Source organism: Eubalaena glacialis, chromosome 4, assembly GCF_028564815.1.
Source record: "Eubalaena glacialis isolate mEubGla1 chromosome 4, mEubGla1.1.hap2.+ XY, whole genome shotgun sequence".
NCBI classification, from domain to species: Eukaryota; Metazoa; Chordata; class Mammalia; order Artiodactyla; family Balaenidae; genus Eubalaena; species Eubalaena glacialis.
The window spans coordinates 99224183-99243508 of NC_083719.1; positions in this window are offsets into that span (position 1 = coordinate 99224183).

The following is a 19326-nucleotide window of genomic DNA, read 5'->3' on the forward strand; positions in this document are numbered from 1 at the left end:
ATTTTTCTGTTTTCAATTTTATTTCATTATATTCAATCTATAATGATTCCTTTTCCTAATTAACAAGGAAATATCACTTATTTATTTTAAAAAGTCAAATATTGCTGAAACCTATAAGGTAAAACAGTAAAATTTTAATTCCCTAGGAGAATTCCCTTTAATAGATTTTTTTTCTATTCACAATTTACATGTATTAAGTGACATATTGACATCAAGACTGCTAGTGGGATCCAGGTATAAAGCAAACTATTTTTTCTCTCATAGACCTTTAATTTGGTCAGTGTAATTAGTGTTTTCTTGGATGGAAACTTAGAAAATTCTATGTGAGCTCCCTAGATTTATCTCTCAAATTCTTTTTTGTTGGTTCTTTCCTCAGGTAGATCTATCACATGTATGTATTTGTCAGTACTTAGCTGAAGATTTTAGGGTAACCCTCTGAAGAGCTCCAATACTCTCTCTGTGAAGTCCTCTCATCTTAGATACTGTGGCTATGATTTTTAGCCAGTTTCGTCTCCCCAGACTTCCATATTTATACCCACAACTCAGGGAGATCTAGTGGTCTCTGTGAACCTTGGCCTAGGTTCACTGTCTCTGTATTGTGGTCTGTAAATTATCTATAGGTAGTAAGATGGGCAACTGTGGTGTTTCATAATTTGTTTCATGTCTCTTGGGATCACTGACAGTTTTTGCTTGCTACCTAAGTTTTGAAAGCCATTGTTTCAATTATTCTGTCCGGCATTTTAATTGATTTCTGCCGGCCAGGCAGCTCTGGCCCTCATTGCTTCATTTGGCTAGAAGTAGACGTCCTTGTGTTCATACTTAGATTTTATGATTGCTAGATTTCTCTACTACGAAGTTACTGTTTTTCCCTTTCCTTAACCTATCTTTTGGAAGCAAATCACTAAGTCCAGCTCATCTGTGGGGAGGGAGAGTTAAACTACTTCCTGGACAGGGGAGTATCTTTATATATATTATTTGGAATTCTGTAAGGATGATTTGTCTGTTCTCCCCCATTTATTTATTCAACCATCTATTCATCAGTATATTTACTTTACACTTTGAGTTAAAATCCAATACCACATATAACTTTATTTTAAAATGTTGTCACATGTATAGTAATATATACATATTGAGTCCATACTGCTTATTTCTGACATGTCTGTTGTCTAGTCTCACAGGATTCTTTGAAACTAAGCAGCTCTTCAGTTTCCATGTTACCTGTGTACATCAGAGTCTTTGATAAGTCTGGGACTGTAGTTCTGTGCCTGAATTTCTGTCTCTATAGACTCACCATTCGGACATTACCTGGGAATTTTTAAGAACATAAGCCTGAAATTGCATTTTTTGGTGAAAACCTTGAGAACTTCATTTTTTTTCTGGTGTTGGGAAAACTCCCTTTCTCTCCTGGTGCTTCTGTTTCTTAGAGGAAAAGCTATCAACTTTGAATTGCTGAGAATTAATATTAATTTGCTTTCCTGGCAATTGCTTTTTAGTATCATTTGTTACCTAACCATTCTTTGCTACCTAGGTCATTCTTCTAGTTGTATGGGCTTGAAGTTTTACTTTCTGGGCTGCACCTAGCAGCTACTATTGGATTACTAGGAATAACTTATTTTGTTTAACTGTTTCTGAATGTTCTGAACACAGGAATGAGTGCCCTGAACTCTTGAATAAAAAAGTAAGGATAATTTGATACATCCCTAAGCAGCTAGAAATAGACATAGGGACCTACATGAGGCATTATTTAATTTTGTTGGTTTCTGATTTATTATTTAAAAATAATTACACAGATAATTTATGAAAGTGAAGAAAAAATGCCATTATTGAATGGTGATAGCTCTCAATTAAAGGACAAACTCACTTAGATACATAGAAAAGTTCAAAACTTCCAACTTTTAGATTCTCCTAAACAGGCTTTGATCTCTTTGGATTATGGTGTTTCTATCTCTACAAACGAAAATTTCTCTGACACAGGCTGCATTTTTCTGAATTTGAGCTGAAAATATTGCTTAGGTGTTCTATTCAAGTGTTATTCCTTTCGATTCATTTCTTAACATGGTTGTTCTTCCCAAAAGGTGGAACTTGAGTGAATAGCACTTCAGATTACTTGACTTGAGCCCACTCAATTTTCTATTGTTTTACTTGCCATTCCAGGAATCTCTTCACTTTGGTGGCATCAGTGAGAGGTGTGGAAACTAGTAAAAGCTATAGTCCTGAAATGAACCTTTCACTCTCTCTCTTAACTTCAACTTCCACCATTAGTCTCTTATTTTTTGTGTGTATTTAGGAAATATCTATGAAACTACGCTGCTTTTATAGGTATTCACCCACAACTTTGGTTCTGAGGCTTTTATCCCTTTTTAACTTCATCGTGCATAAAATGCACATATTCACATAATGTATTAAATCAAGAGACCATGACATAATGTTAAGAATTTAAAAGAAGAACATACAAGATGCAAAGTTTGATACTGGCTCTGACATACTCCATTTGTGGGAAAGACACTGTCTATCTCTTGGAACTCTTTTGTTTATATTACCTTACCAAATTGATTATTTTAGAAATCAAATTAATATATTTTGAAAAATGTATTTTAAAATGAGTCATAAAGTGTGATACTGAGGTTGTTTCAATCAGGATTACTAAGTCACAACATAAAATAAAACAAGGATACAGACTCAGATTTCATTAACATTTACATACCCTAAAGTCTTGTATATAACATATTATTATTGTTGTTGTTATTTATAATGATTATTATCGTCTATGTGAACTTCAACAAATTTCTTTTTTTGTAAAATGACACTAATATCTACTCCCAGTTGTACTGGGAAATTTAAATGTAAAATTGCTGAGCATAGCCGATGGCATGTTGTAATCATTTGGCATGTGTTATCTTTTCATTTTTCTCCCTGCTCCCCCTCAACAACTCAAGTAAGGTCATCACTGCTGAGATCTACTGTCTTAACCCTTCAGCCTATATTACTCTTGTAATGAATGACATCAGTTACCCAAGGGCTTTGCTGATGGACTGAAAGGCAGGAATCCATTAAAATAAATCCCACAAGGGACAAAATAGAAAACAGAAGGGAGATTCTCTCATCAATGGACCGTATGATCTGTGCAATTGGAGGTCCATTCCTTTTAAATATCATAGCTCACTAAGCCTCTTCCTTTCTCTTGTGTGACCACTACTCACTCTTAAGCTTATAAAGTCTCCTACCAGAACTTTCTCCAAAGGCTTTTCTGAGAAGCGTTCTTGCTGCCAGCTTTTCATTCTATCCACATTAATGAAAAGGTAGTGTTCATAGAGCAGTTCTTTCATATGCAATTCCCTCACCCCTGGACATTTATTGATCCTTTATCCTCAACAGAACAAAGTCTAAATAATGTAGCCTAACACTCAAGAACCTCACAGAACATTCTTGTGCCTTCTCTCTTCCATTTGCTTCTCCAGATCCATTTTCCACCCCTCTTGAACTACCCTGTGGCCCTGGCAGCTGATCTGCATGAACTACATCAACGGGAACCCTGGTGGGAAATGGGAAGGAAGGAGAATGAAGTCACGGAATTTATTCCCCCAGATTCCTCCTTTCTACTAAAAGTCATGCATCTTATCTGGCATCCCTCTCCACAAGACTCTGTCCTTTTGGGGTTTGGTAACTACCACTCTCCACTCCACCTTTCAGGCTGAAGGGTGGGAATAGTTTTGCTAGTGCTGGGATCCTGTCTTATTCTTGTGGCTTCTCTACACCTTGTACATCCTTTGTAAATATTCTCTGCATCAAACTCAACTTCAACAACCCAATTTGAATATGCCATCTGTCTCCTGGATGTTACACTTCCTAAATTTATCTCATGCCATACACTGTATCCTTTAAAGCTAGATGGTTTATTTATTATTGCCATAGTGGTTCAGAATACCCATTTTGGAATGATAAAGTGTTGGGTTTGAGTCCCGATTTTACTACTTAGTTCAATGACTTTGATCAAATTACTCAACCTCTCTCAACCTCAATATCCTCATCTATAAAATAAGGATAATAATAGTAGCCAACTCACAGTGTTATTATGAGAACTGAAGAAGTACATAGAAGTTCTATCACAGAGCAGATGTTAAAGAAATATGGTTTTGACCATAAATATTTTTTGAGAACATATACCTTATGTATTCATGCTACCATACCTCTTTTTCCATTTTCCCCTATTCTCTCTTCAATTTATTCATTCTAGGCTCAATTAAATTCCTAGTTCTTCTACTATCTCTTATGTTTTTCAATTCTTATAACACCTACTCCCTGAAACTTTCCTTTACATTTTCATCTGTATATGTTTCCTCTCCCCAATTATATTGCTAACAATCTGATAATAGGGAAAAGTCCTTTTCATTTCCTTGTTTTGCTCCTAACTAGCTCAGTGTTGAGGATATAGTAGAAGCTACGCAAATATTTCTTAGTTATTTAATTTTAATCATTTAATTTCAATTAATATAGGCAAATTTTGTAATGCAAATGATTTCAATTAAGTTAGATAGCCAAACTGCATAATGCAAGGCTCCCAGCATAGATTTTTTTATTATCACAGTGCCCATTTCAAAGTAGGTACTTAATGAATATGATAATTTTAGGTAATTATTATACAGACAAATTTTCTCTAATGCTCTCTAAGCACCTCATTGACTACTGTGTAGACATAGTGTAATAAGATACTTTATATTAACCATCAAACGTTAATGACCTAAGCAAGTTAAAAAGCACAAGAAGGAAATAATACTAATGCCAATATACTAGCTTCTTAATATTTTATCATCTTTTAAACATACCAGCTTGTAATATCACCACAATACTATAGAATAAATAAGTAATTCACTTCCTCTGATAATAATATAAAAACTTTGGTCTCTGTTATATTTTAAATTATGCCCTTTGTGGAGTAATTATGGACCACTGAATTAAAGTTAAACTATAGGAGAGCCCAAGCATAAGAATCAGCTTTAGTTTCTGGTGAGCTGTGTGATTTACCACCTCTCTTGGTATATTGCCTTTAATTTTGTCCTAGGAAAAGAACTAAATAGAGATATAGCCTGTAGGTGGCACTTGAGTCCACTGATAGCTGTCCTGTGCTCAGTCTTGATTCTTTATATTGCAGTTTCAAGGATAGCAGCATGGTTATAATTAGTGTTGGCTTCTCAGCATGATGATGAGGTCCAGTGGTACAGTGGAGTTTGGGCTACCGTGAAAAAGCCTCATTAACCCTGGCCAGGTTCCTGTTGGAATGTGGCAACTCCCCAAACTTCTGTCCTGTTAGTGAAATGAGTTATAGCACAAAGGGAGCAATGAGGATTGCCTGAGTGTGATGTGTATTATCTCTGGAAGTGATCTTGGTGCTAACTGTTTCATGGGAGTTAAAAGTTAATTGATTGTAAACAGTGAGCTGGTTGAAGATTAGAAAGAATTGAGGATAGTTTCTTTTGAGACCATCTTAGAGCACAGTAAGATGAGTCTTGTTCATTTTTTGATGCAACACATTAAAAAAACATTTAAAATTAGAATATTAATTGTCTGAGTCACCCAACGTACTATATTTAAGCAAAAATAAATGCAAAACTGTGAATTAAAATATGTATTGAGTAACTGCTTATGTGTGTAATAACTCAGTGAAGATAGTTTTATTTGGTTTTTTTTCTTGCCATGAATCATCTTTTCATACACAGCCTGTGTATGAAGGAAGGAGAGATGGCTTGGACCTTGAAGCTACAAATTCTCAGTCAGTCTTCTACCTCCTTTTCAGGTTCACATGGGATGTAAAAAGGAGGCTTTGGGAAAAGTTACTATTCATTTGTGTTTCTTCTTTCACCTTTATTTGCCGGAATGCTTTACATAGTCAGAATCTCTGGAGTTGGAGGGGGGAGTGGATGCATGGGGAGTGGATGCATGGGGAGTGCCCTTCTCCCTTCCACTTTCCTAGTCCCCCAGTGGAGACATATTGCTACAGGACTTTGACTCAAGACCGAGAAGACTCCCCTGGTCCTGATGAATTGAGAAGATGCACATGTGAACCAAGAGCATTTCTTCCTGCTTGATATAAAAGATCTCTTTGGCACATTTCCTTTAGGCTTACCTCCTAATCTTGGTCCTAGTGGTCCTAGCATTCAGAAGGTCAGCAGAACATAGATCAAAAGAATAGAGTGTCTTTTCAGTGTTTTTCCTGAGGTCTAAAGCAGAATTTATAAGCTGTTCATTCATAGACCTTTCTTGGATAGGAGATCACACCCAAGTGGGAGAGGGACCTGCCCATTACACAGTACTACCCCCATTAAAACATCAAGAAGCAGAACTTTCCAAAGAGAAATATGCACCAAAAAGGCAGTCTACAAAACAGAGTTCAAAAGTGAGCTAAATGTGAGTAGTATTGATGAGAAAGATAATTTATTAAGTTGAGGGAGGAAAATAGAAAAGATTAAGTAGTAAGTATAAAGAAAATATACTTGCTTAGAGGTTTTACTAAAAGAAAGGTAAAAATGTGTGGCTAAGTATGTTTATATTTCTGTTTTATGATCATTTAGTTGAAATAGAATTTGCTAAGTCACTGAATTCTGGAAAACACATACTATTCAACAGGATTCAGGGAAAAAAAAGAAAGATGAAGAGAAGTCTGCAGGCAGTGTTGACAGTATTGCTACCACATGAGAACTGGAGAGAACTCGATAATACTTTTTAAATAAATTTAAGTGGGCTAATTTAAAATGTTTGAACCATTTGATTGTCAATGGCTTGTTTCAGTGAGATATTCAGAAGCATTAGTTCTACCAAAGTTCTTCCTCTGAGACATCCCTGACACCAATCTATAATCCTAAACTGACCAAGTTTTTGCTTATTTCTAGAGGATATTTGATTCCATTTCTTTTCTGGTAGTGGGCATTAAGTTTACAAATGCAGTGGCTTTCTAACAAATCCTTGCATTGAGGTTGATAAGAGGCCATGGCCTTAAAATATTAAAGGGTCTCTATTCATTTCTATGCTACTTTAAGCATCAAATGCAGTGTTAAAGATTTTAATCAACAGAACTCTCTGGGCACTGTGGTCCACAGTGATACTTCAGGTACTCAGACTGTCAGTCAGCAAGTATGCACCAGTATGATTATTGTCTGGTTCTTTCGCTTGTTTGACTTGGTTTCTCTCCTGCTTTAGTCAGCTGGTACATTTGCCATTTTTGAATTATCTTTGGATATACTGACTGCAGAAAATGATCCTTTATTTTAAAAAATACTCTTCATGATGATTAGAAGTTAAGATATTTAGATCAAAATTAGTGAACTATTAATCATTGTAGTATACCTCTAATTTTGTCTTTTACTGTTGTTGTTGCCAACTATATGAATTGCATCATTGATAGCTGATGAGACTGTAAACAGTTTGAAAGAAAATATGGGTTTTCAATTTCTGACAGTATAGTGGAGTAGAAATCCTCAATGAACTTTTTACTTCAAAGTAAAATAAGACATTGAAAAATATTAGCTATATTTTATTTTATTTTTTTTTAACATCTTTATTGAAGTAAAATTGCTTTACAATGGTGTGTTAGTTTCTGCTTTATAACAAAGTGAATCAGTTATACATATACATATGTTCCCATATCTCTTCCATCTTGCATCTCCCTCCCTCACACCCTCCCCATCCCACCCTCTAGGTGGTCACAAAGCACCGAGCTGATCTCCCTGTGCTATGCGGCTGCTTCCCACTAGCTATCTATTGTACATTTGGTAGTGTATATATGTCCATGACACTGTCTCACCCTGTCACATCTCACCCTTCCCCCTCCCCATATCCTCAAGTCCATTCTCTAGTAGGTCTGTGTCTTTATTCCCGTCTTGCCACTAGGTTCTTCATGGCCTTTTTTTTTTTCCCCTTAGATTCCATATATATGTGTTAGCATACTGTATTTGTTTTTCTCTTTCTGACTTACTTCACTCTGTATGACAGACTCTAACTCCATCCACCTCATTACAAATACCTCCATTTCATTTCTTTTTATGGCTGAGTAATATTCCATTGTATATATGTGCCACATCTTCTTTATCCATTCATCCGATGATGGACACTTAGGTTGCTTCCATGTCCTGGCTATTGTAAATAGAGCTGCAATGAACATTTTGGTACATGACTCTTTTTGAACTATGGTTTTCTCAGGATATATGCCCAGTAGTGGGATTGCTGGGTCGTATGGTAGTTCTATTTGTAGTTTTTTAAGGAACCTCCATACTGTTCTCCATAGTGGCTGTATCAATTTACATTCCCACCAACAGTGCAAGAGTGTTCCCTTTCCTCCACACCCTCTCCAGCATTTATTGTTTCTAGATTTTTTGATGATGGCCAATCTGACCGGTGTGAGATGATATCTCATTGTAGTTTTGATTTGCATTTCTCTAATGATTAATGATGTTGAGCATTCTTTCATGTGTCTGTTGGCAATCTGTATATCTTCTTTGGAGAAATGTCTATTTAGGTCTTCTGCCCATTTTTGGATTGGGTTGTTCGTTTTTTGGTTATTGAGCTGCATGAGCTGCTTGTAAATCTTGGAGATTAATCCTTTGTCAGTTGCTTCATTTGCAAATATTTTCTCCCATTCTGCGGGTTGTCTTTTTGTCTTGTTTATGGTTTCCTTTGCTGTGCAAAAGCTTTTAAGTTTCATTAGGTCCCATTTGTTCATTTGTGTTTTTATTTCCATTTCTCTAGGAGCTGGGTCAAAAAGAATCTTGCTGTGATTTATGTCATAGAGTGTCCTGCCTATGTTTTCCTCTAAGAGTTTGATAGTGTCTGGCCTTACACTTAGGTCTTTAATCCATTTTGAGTTTATTTTTGTGTATGGTGTCAGGGAGTGTTCTAATTTCATACTTTTACATGTATCTGTCCAATTTTCCCAGCACCACTTATTGAAGAGGCTGTCTTTTCTCCACTGTATATGCTTGCCTCCTTTATCAAAGATAAGGTGACCATATGTGCGTGGGTTTATCTCTGGGCTTTCTATTCTGTTCCATTGATCTATATTTCTGTTTTTGTGCCAGTACCATACTGTCTTGATTACTGTAGCTTTGTAATATAGTCTGAAGTCAGGGAGCCTGATTCCTCCAGCTCCATTTTTCTTTCTCAAGCTTGCTTTGGCTATTCGGGGTCTTTTGTGTTTCCATACAAATTGTGAAATTTTTTGTTCTAGTTCTGTGAAAAATGCCAGTGGTAGTTTGATAGGGATTGCATTGAATCTGTAGATTGCTTTGGGTAGTAGAGTCATTTTCACAATGTTGATTCTTCCAATCCAAGAACATGGTATATCTCTCCATCTGTTTGTATCATCTTTAATTTCTTTCATCAGTGTCTTATAATTTTCTGCATACAGGTCTTTTGTCTCCTTAGGTAGGTTTATTCCTAGATATTTTATTCTTTTTGTTGCAATGGTAAACGGGAGTGTTTTCTTAATTTCACTTTCAGATTTTTCATCATTAGTATACAGAAATGCAAGAGATTTCTGTGCATTAATTTTGTATCCTGCTACTTTACCAAATTCATTGATTAGCTCTAGTAGTTTTCTGGTAGCATCTTTAGGATTCTCTATGTATAGTATCATGTCATCTGCAAACAGTGACAGCTTTACTTCTTCTTTTCCGATTTGGATTTCTTTTATTTCTTTTTCTTCTCTGATTGCTGTGGCTAACACTTCCAAACTATGTTGAATAATAGTGGTAAGAGTGGGCAACCTTGTCTTGTTCCTGATCTTAGTGGAAATGGTTTCAGTTTTTCACCATTGAGGACAATATTGGCTGTGGGTATGTCATATATGGCCTTTATTATGTTGAGGAAAGTTCCCTCTATGCCTACTTTCTGCAGGGCTTTTATCATAAATGGGTGTTGAATTTTGTCGAAAGCTTTCTCTGCATCTATTGAGATGATCATATGGTTTTTCTCCTTCAATTTGTTAATATGGTGTATCACGTTGATTGATTTGCGTATATTGAAGAATCCTTGCATTCCTGGGATAAACCCCACTTGATCATGGTGTATGATCCTTTTAATGTGCTGTTGGATTCTGTTTGCTAGTATTTTGTTGAGGATTTTTGCATCTATGTTCATCCGTGATATTGGCCTGTAGTTTTCTTTCTTTGTGACATCTTTGTCTGGTTTTGGTATCAGGGTGATGGTGGCCTCGTAGAATGAGTTTGGGAGTGTTCCTCCCTCTGCAATATTTTGGAAGAGTTTGAGAAGGATAGGTGTTAGCTCTTCTCTAAATGTTTGATAGAATTCGCCTGTGAAGCCATCTGGTCCTGGGCTTTTGTTTGTTGGAAGATTTTTAATCACAGTTTCAATTTCAGTGCTTGTGATTGGTCTGTTCATATTTTCTATTTCTTCCTGGTTCAGTCTCGGCAGGTTGTGCATTTCTAAGAATCTGTCCATTTCTTCCAGGTTGTCCATTTTATTGGCATAGAGTTGCTTGTAGTAATCTCTCATGATCGTTTGTATTTCTGCAGTGTCAGTGGTTACTTCTCCTTTTTCATTTCTAATTCTATTGATTTGAGTCTTCTCCCTTTTTCTCTTGATGAATCTGGCTAATGGTTTATCAATTTTGTTTATCTTCTCAAAGAACAAGCTTTTAGTTTCATTGATTTTTGCTATTGTTTCCTTCATTTCTTTTTCATTTATTTCTGATCTGATCTTTATGATTTCTTTCCTTCTGCTAGCTTTGGGGTCTTTTTGTTCTTCTTTCTCTAATTGCTTTAGGTGCAAGGTTAGGTTGTTTATTCGAGATGTTTCCTGTTTCTTAAGGTAGGCTTGTATTGCTATAAACTTCCCTCTTAGCACTGCTTTTGCTGCGTCCCATAGGTTTTGGGTCGTCGTGTCTCCATTGTCATTTGTTTCTAGGTATTTTTTGATTTCCCCTTTGATTTCTTCAGTGATCACTTCATTATTAAGTAGTGTATTGTGTAGCCTCCATGTGTTTGTATTTTTTACAGATCTTTTCCTGTAATTGATATCTAGTCTCATAGCGTTGTGGTCGGAAAAGATACTTGATATGATTTCAGTTTTCTTCAATTTACCAAGGCTTGATTTGTGAGCTAAGATATGATCTATCCTGGGGAATGTTCCATGAGCACTTGAGAAAAATGTGTATTCTGTTGTTTTTGGGTGGAATGTCCTATAAATATCAATTAAGTCCATCTTGTTTAATGTATCATTTAAAGCTTGTGTTTCCTTATTTATTTTCATTTTGGATGATCTGTCCATTGGTGAAAGTGGGGTGTTAAAGTCCCCTACTATGATTGTGTTGCTGTCGATTTCTCCTTTTATGGCTGTTACTATTTGCCTTATGTATTGAGGTGCTTCTATGTTGGGTGCATAAATATTTACAATTGCTATACCTTCCTCCTGGATCGATCCCTTGATCATTATATAGTGTCCTTCTTTGTCTCTTGTAATAGGCTTTATTTTAAAGTCTATTTTGTCTGATATGAGAATTGCTACTCCAGCTTTCTTTTGATTTCCATTTGCATGGAATATCTTTTTCCATCCCCTCACTTTCAGTCTGTATGTGTCTCTAGGTCTGAAGTGGGTCTCTTGTAGACAGCATATATATGGGTCTTGTTTTTGTATCCATTCAGCCAGTCTGTGTCTTTTGGTGGGAGCATTTAATCCATTTACATTTAAGGTAATTATCGATATGTATGTTCCTATTCCCATTTTCTTAAATGTTTTGGGTTTGTTATTGTAGGTGTTTTCCTTCTCTTGTGTTTCTTGCCTAGAGAAGTTCCTTTAGCATTTGTTGTAAAGCTGGTTTGGTGGTGCTGAACTCTCTCAGCTTTTGCTTGTCTGTAAAGGTTTTAATTTCTCCATCAAATCTGAATGAGATCCTTGCTGGGCGGATTAATCTTGGTTGTAGGTTTTTCTCCTTCATCACTTTAAGTATATCCTGCCACTCCCTTCTGGCTTGCAGAGTTTCTGCTGAAAGATCAGCTGTTAACCTGATGGGGATTCCCTTGTGTGTTATCTGTTGTTTTTCCCTTGCTGCTTTTAATATGTTTTCTTTATATTTAATTTTTGACAGTTTGATTAATATGTGTCTTGGCGTGTTTCTCCTTGGATTTATCCTGTATGGGACTCTCTGTGCTTCCAGGACTTGATTAACTATTTCCTTTCCCATATTAGGGAAGTTTTCAACTATAATCTCTTCAAATATTTTCTCAGTCCCTTTCTTTTTCTCTTCTTCTTCTGGGACCCCTATAATTCAAATGTTGGTGCGTTTAATGTTGTCCCAGAGGTCTCTGAGACTGTCCTCAGTTCTTTTCATTCTTTTTTCTTTATCCTGCTCTGCAGTAGTTATTTCCACCATTTTATCTTCCAGGTCACTGATCCGTTCTTCTGCCTCAGTTATTCTGCTATTGATCCCATCTAGAGTATTTTTAATTTCATTTATTGTGCTTTTCATCGTTGCTTGGTTCCTCTTTAGTTCTTCTACGTCCTTGTTAAATGTTTCTTGCATTTTGTCTATTCTATTTCCAAGATTTTGGATCATCCTTACTGTCATTATTCTGAATTCTTTTTCAGGTAGACTACCTATTTCCTCTTCATTTGTTAGGTCTGGTGTGTTTTGACCCTGCTCCTTCATCTGCTGTGTGTTTTTCTGTCATCTCATTTTGCTTATCTTACTGTGTTTGGGGTCTCCTTTTCACAGGCTGCAGGTTCGTAGTTCCCGTTGTTTTTGGTACCTGTCTCCAGTGGCTAAGCTTGGTTCAGTGGGTTGTGTAGGCTTCCTGGTGGAGGGAAGTAGTGCCTGTGTTCTGGTGGATGAGGCTGGATCTTGTCTTTCTGGTGGGCACGTCCACGTCTGGTGGTGTATTTTGGGGTGTCTGTGGCCTTATTATGATTTTAGGCAGCCTCTCTGCTAATGGGTGGGGCTGTGTTCCTGTCTTGCTAGTTGTTTGGCATAGGGTGTCCAGCACTGTAGCTTGCTGGTCGTTGAGTGAAGCTGGGTCTTGATGTTGAGATGGAGATCTCTGAGAGATTTTCGCCGTTTGGTATTACGTGGAGCTGGGAGGTCTCTTGTGGACCAGTGTCCTGAAGTTGGCTCTCCCACCTCAGAGGCACAGCCCTGATGCCTGGCTGGAGCACCAAGACCCTTTCATCCACACGGCTCAGAGTAAAAGGGAGAAAAAATAGAAAGAAAGAAAGAAAGAGGATAAAATATAGTGAAGTAAAAAAAAGCTATTATAAAGCAAAGCTATACAGACAAAATCTCACCCAGAAGCATATACATATACACTCACAAAAAAAGGAAAAGGGGAAAAATTAATATATCCTGCTCCCAAAGTCTACCTCCTGAATTTGGGATGATTAGTTGTCTATTCAGGTATTCAACAGATGCAGGCACATCAAGTTGTTTGTGGAGTTTTAATCTGCTGCTTCTGAGGCTGCTGGGAGAGATTTCCCTTTCTCTTCTTTGTTCGCACAGCTCCCGGGGTTCAGCTTTGGATTTGGACCCGCCCCTGCGTGTAGGTCGCCTGAGGGCGTCTGTTCCCCGCCCAGACAGAACGGGGTTAAAGGAGCAGCTGCTTCGGGGGCTCTGGCTCACTCAGGCCGGGGGAGGGAGGGATATGGATGCGGGGCGAGCCTGCGGCGGCAGAGGCTGGCGTGACGTTGCACCAGCCCGAGGCGCGCCGTGCGTTCTCCCGGGGAAGTTGTCCCTGGATCACGGGAGCCTGGCCGTGGCGGGCTGCATCGGCTCCCGGGAGGGGTGGTGTGGAGAGTGACCTGTGCTCGCACACAGGCTTCTTGGTGGCGGCAGCAGCAGCCTTAGCGTCTCATGCCCGTCTCTGGGGTCCGCGCTGATCGCCGCGGCTCGCGCCCGTCTCTGGAGTTCGTTTAAGCGGCGCTCTGAATCCCCTTTCCTTGCACGCCGCGAAACAAAGAGGCAAGAAAAAGTCTCTTGCCTCTTCGGCAGCTACAGACTTTTTCTCGGGCTCCCTCCCGGCTAGCTGTGGCGCACTAGCCCCTTCAGGCTGTGTTCACGCCGTCAACCCCAGTCCTCTCCCTGCGATCCGACCGAAGCCCGAGCCTCAGCTCCCAGCCCCCGCCCGCCCCGGCGGGTGAGCAGACAAGCCTCTTGGGCTGGTGAGTGTGGGTCGGCACTGCTCCTCTGTGCGGGAATCTCTCCACTTTTCCCTCTGCGCCCCTGTTGCTGTGGGATCCACGCTGATAGCCGCGGCTCGCGCCCATCTCTGGAGCTCGTTTAGGCGGCGCTCTGAATCCCCTCTCCTCGCGCACCAGGAAACAAAGAGGGAAGAAAAAGTCTCTTGCCTCTTTGGCAGCTGCAGACTTTTTCCCGGACTCCCTCCCAGCCAGCTGTGGTGCACTAACCCCTTCAGGCTGTGTTCACGCCGCCAACCCCAGTCCTCTCCCTGGGATCCGACCTCCGAAGCCCGAGCCTCAGCTCCCAGCCCCCGCCTGCCCCAGCGGCTGAGCAGACAAGCCTCTCGGGCTGGTGAGTGCTGCTCGGCGCCGAGCCTCTGTGCGGGAATCTCTCCGCTTTGCCCTCTGCACCCCTGTGTCTGCGCTCTCCTCCGTGGCTCCGAAGCTTCCCCCCTCTGCCACCCGCAGTCTCTGCCCGCGAAGGGGCTTCCTAGTGCGTGGAAACCTTTCCTCCTTCACGGCTCCCTCCCACAGGTGCAGGTCCCGTCCCTATTCTTTTGTCTCTGTTATTTCTTTTTTCTTTTGCCCTACCCAAGTACGTGGGGAGTTTCTTGCCTTTTGGGAGGTCTGACGTTTTCTGCCAGCGTTCAGTGGGTGTTCTGTAGGAGCAGTTCCACGTGTAGATGCATTTCTAATGTACCTGTGGGAAGGAAGGTGACCTCCGCGTCTTACTCTTCCGCCATCTTCTTCTCCTTCCTAGCTATATTTTAAATGTGCTATCAAACTAAAAAGAAAGTAAGAAAAAATATTCAGATGCTAAAAACAGAATATAACCTGGAATCCAGAGATTTAAGCAAGCACAAAATAGCTGGTTACCTTGGGGCAACTATTAATTAATAATGACCCTGAAGACTCCCTTTATAATCTTAAAAATGTTGGGAAAAAGAATGTAAAGACTAGCCTGCACACATTGGAAAATCTAAAAGGAAACTCTTGCCCAAAACCTGGGACCCCAAAAAACTATATCCTCAGTGAAAGGAAAACTTCACTCACTGAGGGAGACAGGAATGATAATCTCTTATCTCAACCATGATAGTATACGAAGCAGAAAATTTGTAACCCAAGTCCTTTTCCCAATGGGTTTAAAGTTAAAATTCACACTATTCATTTGTGAACAAAAAACGTCATCTAAAGCTTTATTTTGGACGATACTTGATTAGGAGTGCTCCTGAGGACCTGGTAGAAACAAGAATAGGAACAAGGAACACACTTTCAATCCAGGCTCCAAGAATTCCCCCAAAGAAAAGTCTAGCTCAGATTATAAAAAGAAAAAAAAAATCACAAAACACAATACCCCTTAAAGCCAAAGAATAAACGCTAGAAGAAGCAAATGACAAGAATGAGACTTTCAAATAATTCAGTTATTGGAATGAACAGCCACAGAAGAAAAAATAACCTTTGAAAAACAAGTATATCAAAAATACTAATGAAGATATTATGAAACTCATTAAGCAGATTAAAAATTAAAAAACTAAAATTTTTAGAAATTAAATGTAATCAAATAAAAATTTCAATGGACTGGTTAAAACTTTGACTTATATCTCATTCCTTGCACAAATTAAGATGGATCATATACATAAACATGAAAGTTAGAATCATTAAGCTTCCAGAAGAAAAAAATAGAAGTGTATATATTCATGTCCTTGGAGGTGGTCAAAGATATTTTGACGGACTGGAAAAAACACTAAATCAAAAAGAAGATAAATCAAACTAGACTTCCTGGAAATTGAATACTTTGCTAATTAAAATACATCATTCAGAAATAAAAACTCAAGCCAGTGACTGTGGAAATATCTGACAAAGAACTGTGTCCAGAAAATATAAAAATTTCTTACAGTAAATGCCAAGATTATAAACTCCTTTTTTTAAATGGAAAAAAATAGAAACATTATACAAAAAATATTATTTATAAGAACCCTAAACCAGAAACAACCTGAGTATATATTGACAGAAGAATAAATAAACAAGTTGTGATATACTCATATTGCAGAATACTACTCAACAATAAAAAGGAACAACCTACGTGCAACAATATGGACACAAGAGAATATATATTATAATATTCTATTTATATGAAGTTCAAGAACAGGCAAAACTAATCTATAGTGAAAGATATCAGAATATAGGGTACCTCTGGGAGGAAGACTGATGAAAGGGAGCATGATGGAATACTCTAGAGTGATGAACATGTTCTGGATCTCAATATGAATCATATCACATGGACATATACAATTGTCAAAACATCAAAATGAAGATTCAAGATTTGTGAATTTTATTCTCTTGAATTTTATATCAATAAAGAAGTAAATGTTAAAGCAATAATTCTAGGTCAATTTATTACCTTACGTGATTGTATTAGAAAAGAGGAAAGGTTGGAAATTAAACTGAAGAAATTAGAAAATGTATAAAATAAGCAGTTAAAGAAAAGTAGAACAAGAGGGTATGGAGAAAAGGTGACCCTCCTACACTGTTGGTGGGAATGTAAATTGGTGCAGCCACTATGGAGAACAGTATGGAGGTTTTAAAAAGCTAAAAATAGAGTTACCATATGATCCAGCAATCCCACTCCTGGGCATATATCCAGAAAAGAAGAAAGCTCTAATTCAAAATGATACATGCACCCCAATGTTCATACAGCACTATTTATAATAGCCAAGACATGGAGGGAACCTAAATGTCCATTGACAGAGGAGTGGATAAGGAAGATGTGGCATATATACATATATATATATATATATATGTATAGATATATATGTATGTATATATATATATATAATGGAATACTACTCAGTCATAAAAAAGAATGAAATAATGCCATTTGTAGCAACATGGACGGACCTAGAGATTATCATATAAGTGAAGTAATTCAGATAGAGAAAGACAAATATATGATATCACTCATATGTGGAATCTAAAAAAAAAATGATACAAATGAACTTATTTACAAAACAAATAGACTCACAGATATAGAAAACAAGCTTACAGTTATCAAAGGGGAAAGGTGAGGGGGAGGGATAAATTGGGAATTTGGGATTTACAGATACACACTACCATATATAAAATAGATAACCAACAAGCACCTACTTTATAGCACAGGGAACTATATTCAATATCTTGTAATAACCAATAATGGAAAAGAATCTGGAAAAGAATATATATATATTCTTTTATATATATGTGTATATATAGAATATATATACACATATATATACGTATATATTCTATATACACGTATATATATTCTTTTCCAGAATCTTTTCCATTATAGGTCATATATATATGTATATATATGTATATGTATATATATATATAAAAAACTGAATCACTTTGCTGTACATCTGAAACATTGTAAGTCAACCGTACTTCAATTAAAAAAATAAAGAAAAGTAGAACAAACTCAAACATAAACCATGAATACAGAGCCAAAATGAATGAAAGGAAAACAAAAATACAATGGAAAAGATCCAAGAAATCCACAGTTGGTAGTTTGAAAAGCTTAAAAGTTATGAGAAACCTTTGGCAAACTCCATTTAGCAAAATGAAGAAGACACAAATGCCAGGAATGAAAAAGAGGACATAAGTATGGATGCAATAAAGATGAAAAAGATGAAAAGACAATGTTTTAAAGAACTTTATAATTTATGTAATGAAAAATTTTTAGAAAAATCTTTTTTTTCAAGAAAAGCCACCAAAATTGACTCAAATAGGTAAAACTTTGTCCTGTAACTATCAGTAAGATAAAATCAATTATTTAAAACCTTCCCACAAAGAAAACTTCAGGTTCAAATGATTTTGTAGGCAAATTCCATCAAACATTCATAAAACAATTCATTCCAATCTTATACAAACTTTTCCAGAGAATAATAAAAGAGGCAACACTTTCTGACTCTTTTTATAAGGTTAATATGACCTTGATACACACCAGAAAAGAGATACAGGAGGAAAAAAAATCACAGGCTAATCTCAGGCATGAACAAAGATGCAAAAATCCTGGATAACTTACTAGCAAACTGTATCCAGCATTGTGTAAACAAGATAATTCATGATGATCAGTTTAGGTTTAGCCCAGAAATAAGGTTGGTTTAATATTAGAAGGTCTATTTCTATTATATAAATAGATTTAAGGAGGAAACAATTTCTCAATAAGTGAAGAAAGTATACAATAAAATTTATAATACACTGTACTAATAGCTCCTAGGATATTAAGTATAGAGGAATCTTCCAAGAGAATTTGATTAAGGAAAATATTAAAGAAAAGATTGTATATAATAATGAAATATTAAAATACTTTCCTTTAAATTTAAGATCAAGGCAAGGGCTCTTACTACCATCTTCACTCAGCATTGTACTGGAAATCCTAAATAATGAAGAAAGTCAAGAGAAAAAAATACAGGTTTTAAGTGTTAGAAGAAAAGAAACAAAAATAGTATCATTTAAAAGTATTGTGACTGTCTACATGAAAAAATAAAATTATACTTAGAAAGTTAGAATAATAAATAAGATTCTAGCAAAATTTCTAGGTGCAAAATCAACATAAAAGATTAATTTCATACACCAGGAAGAAATAGAAATATCATTTAAAATTAGTTACTATTTAAAATAGGAACAAAAGATGTAAGATATCTAAGAAGAAATCTAATAAGAGATGTACAAAGCTTTTATGTGGAAAGATATAGAAAATCCTTTAAATGTAGTAATAAATATCAAAATAAATGTAGAGATATGCCATATTTATGAAGGGAACATTATTATTCATCCCCAGTTGATCTATAGATTTAATACAGCTTGAATCAAAATCACAAAAGGTTTCATAGAACTTGAAAATCTCATTCTAAAATAATTACAGAATAGTAAAGGGCTAAGATGGGCTAAAATAGATGAAGAATAACATAGGGGCTTTTATCTACCATAAATCAAGACATTAAAACCTGTAGTCAATGAGGTAGTACTATATTTACTCACACAAAGACAAATTGAACAGTAAATCCAAATAAAGAGTTCAGAACTGGTTCCTGTGTATATGAAAATTTGACTCATGGTGGAGGGGGCATGTTGATCAGTGGGTGAAGGATGGATTGTCTAATAAATGGCGCT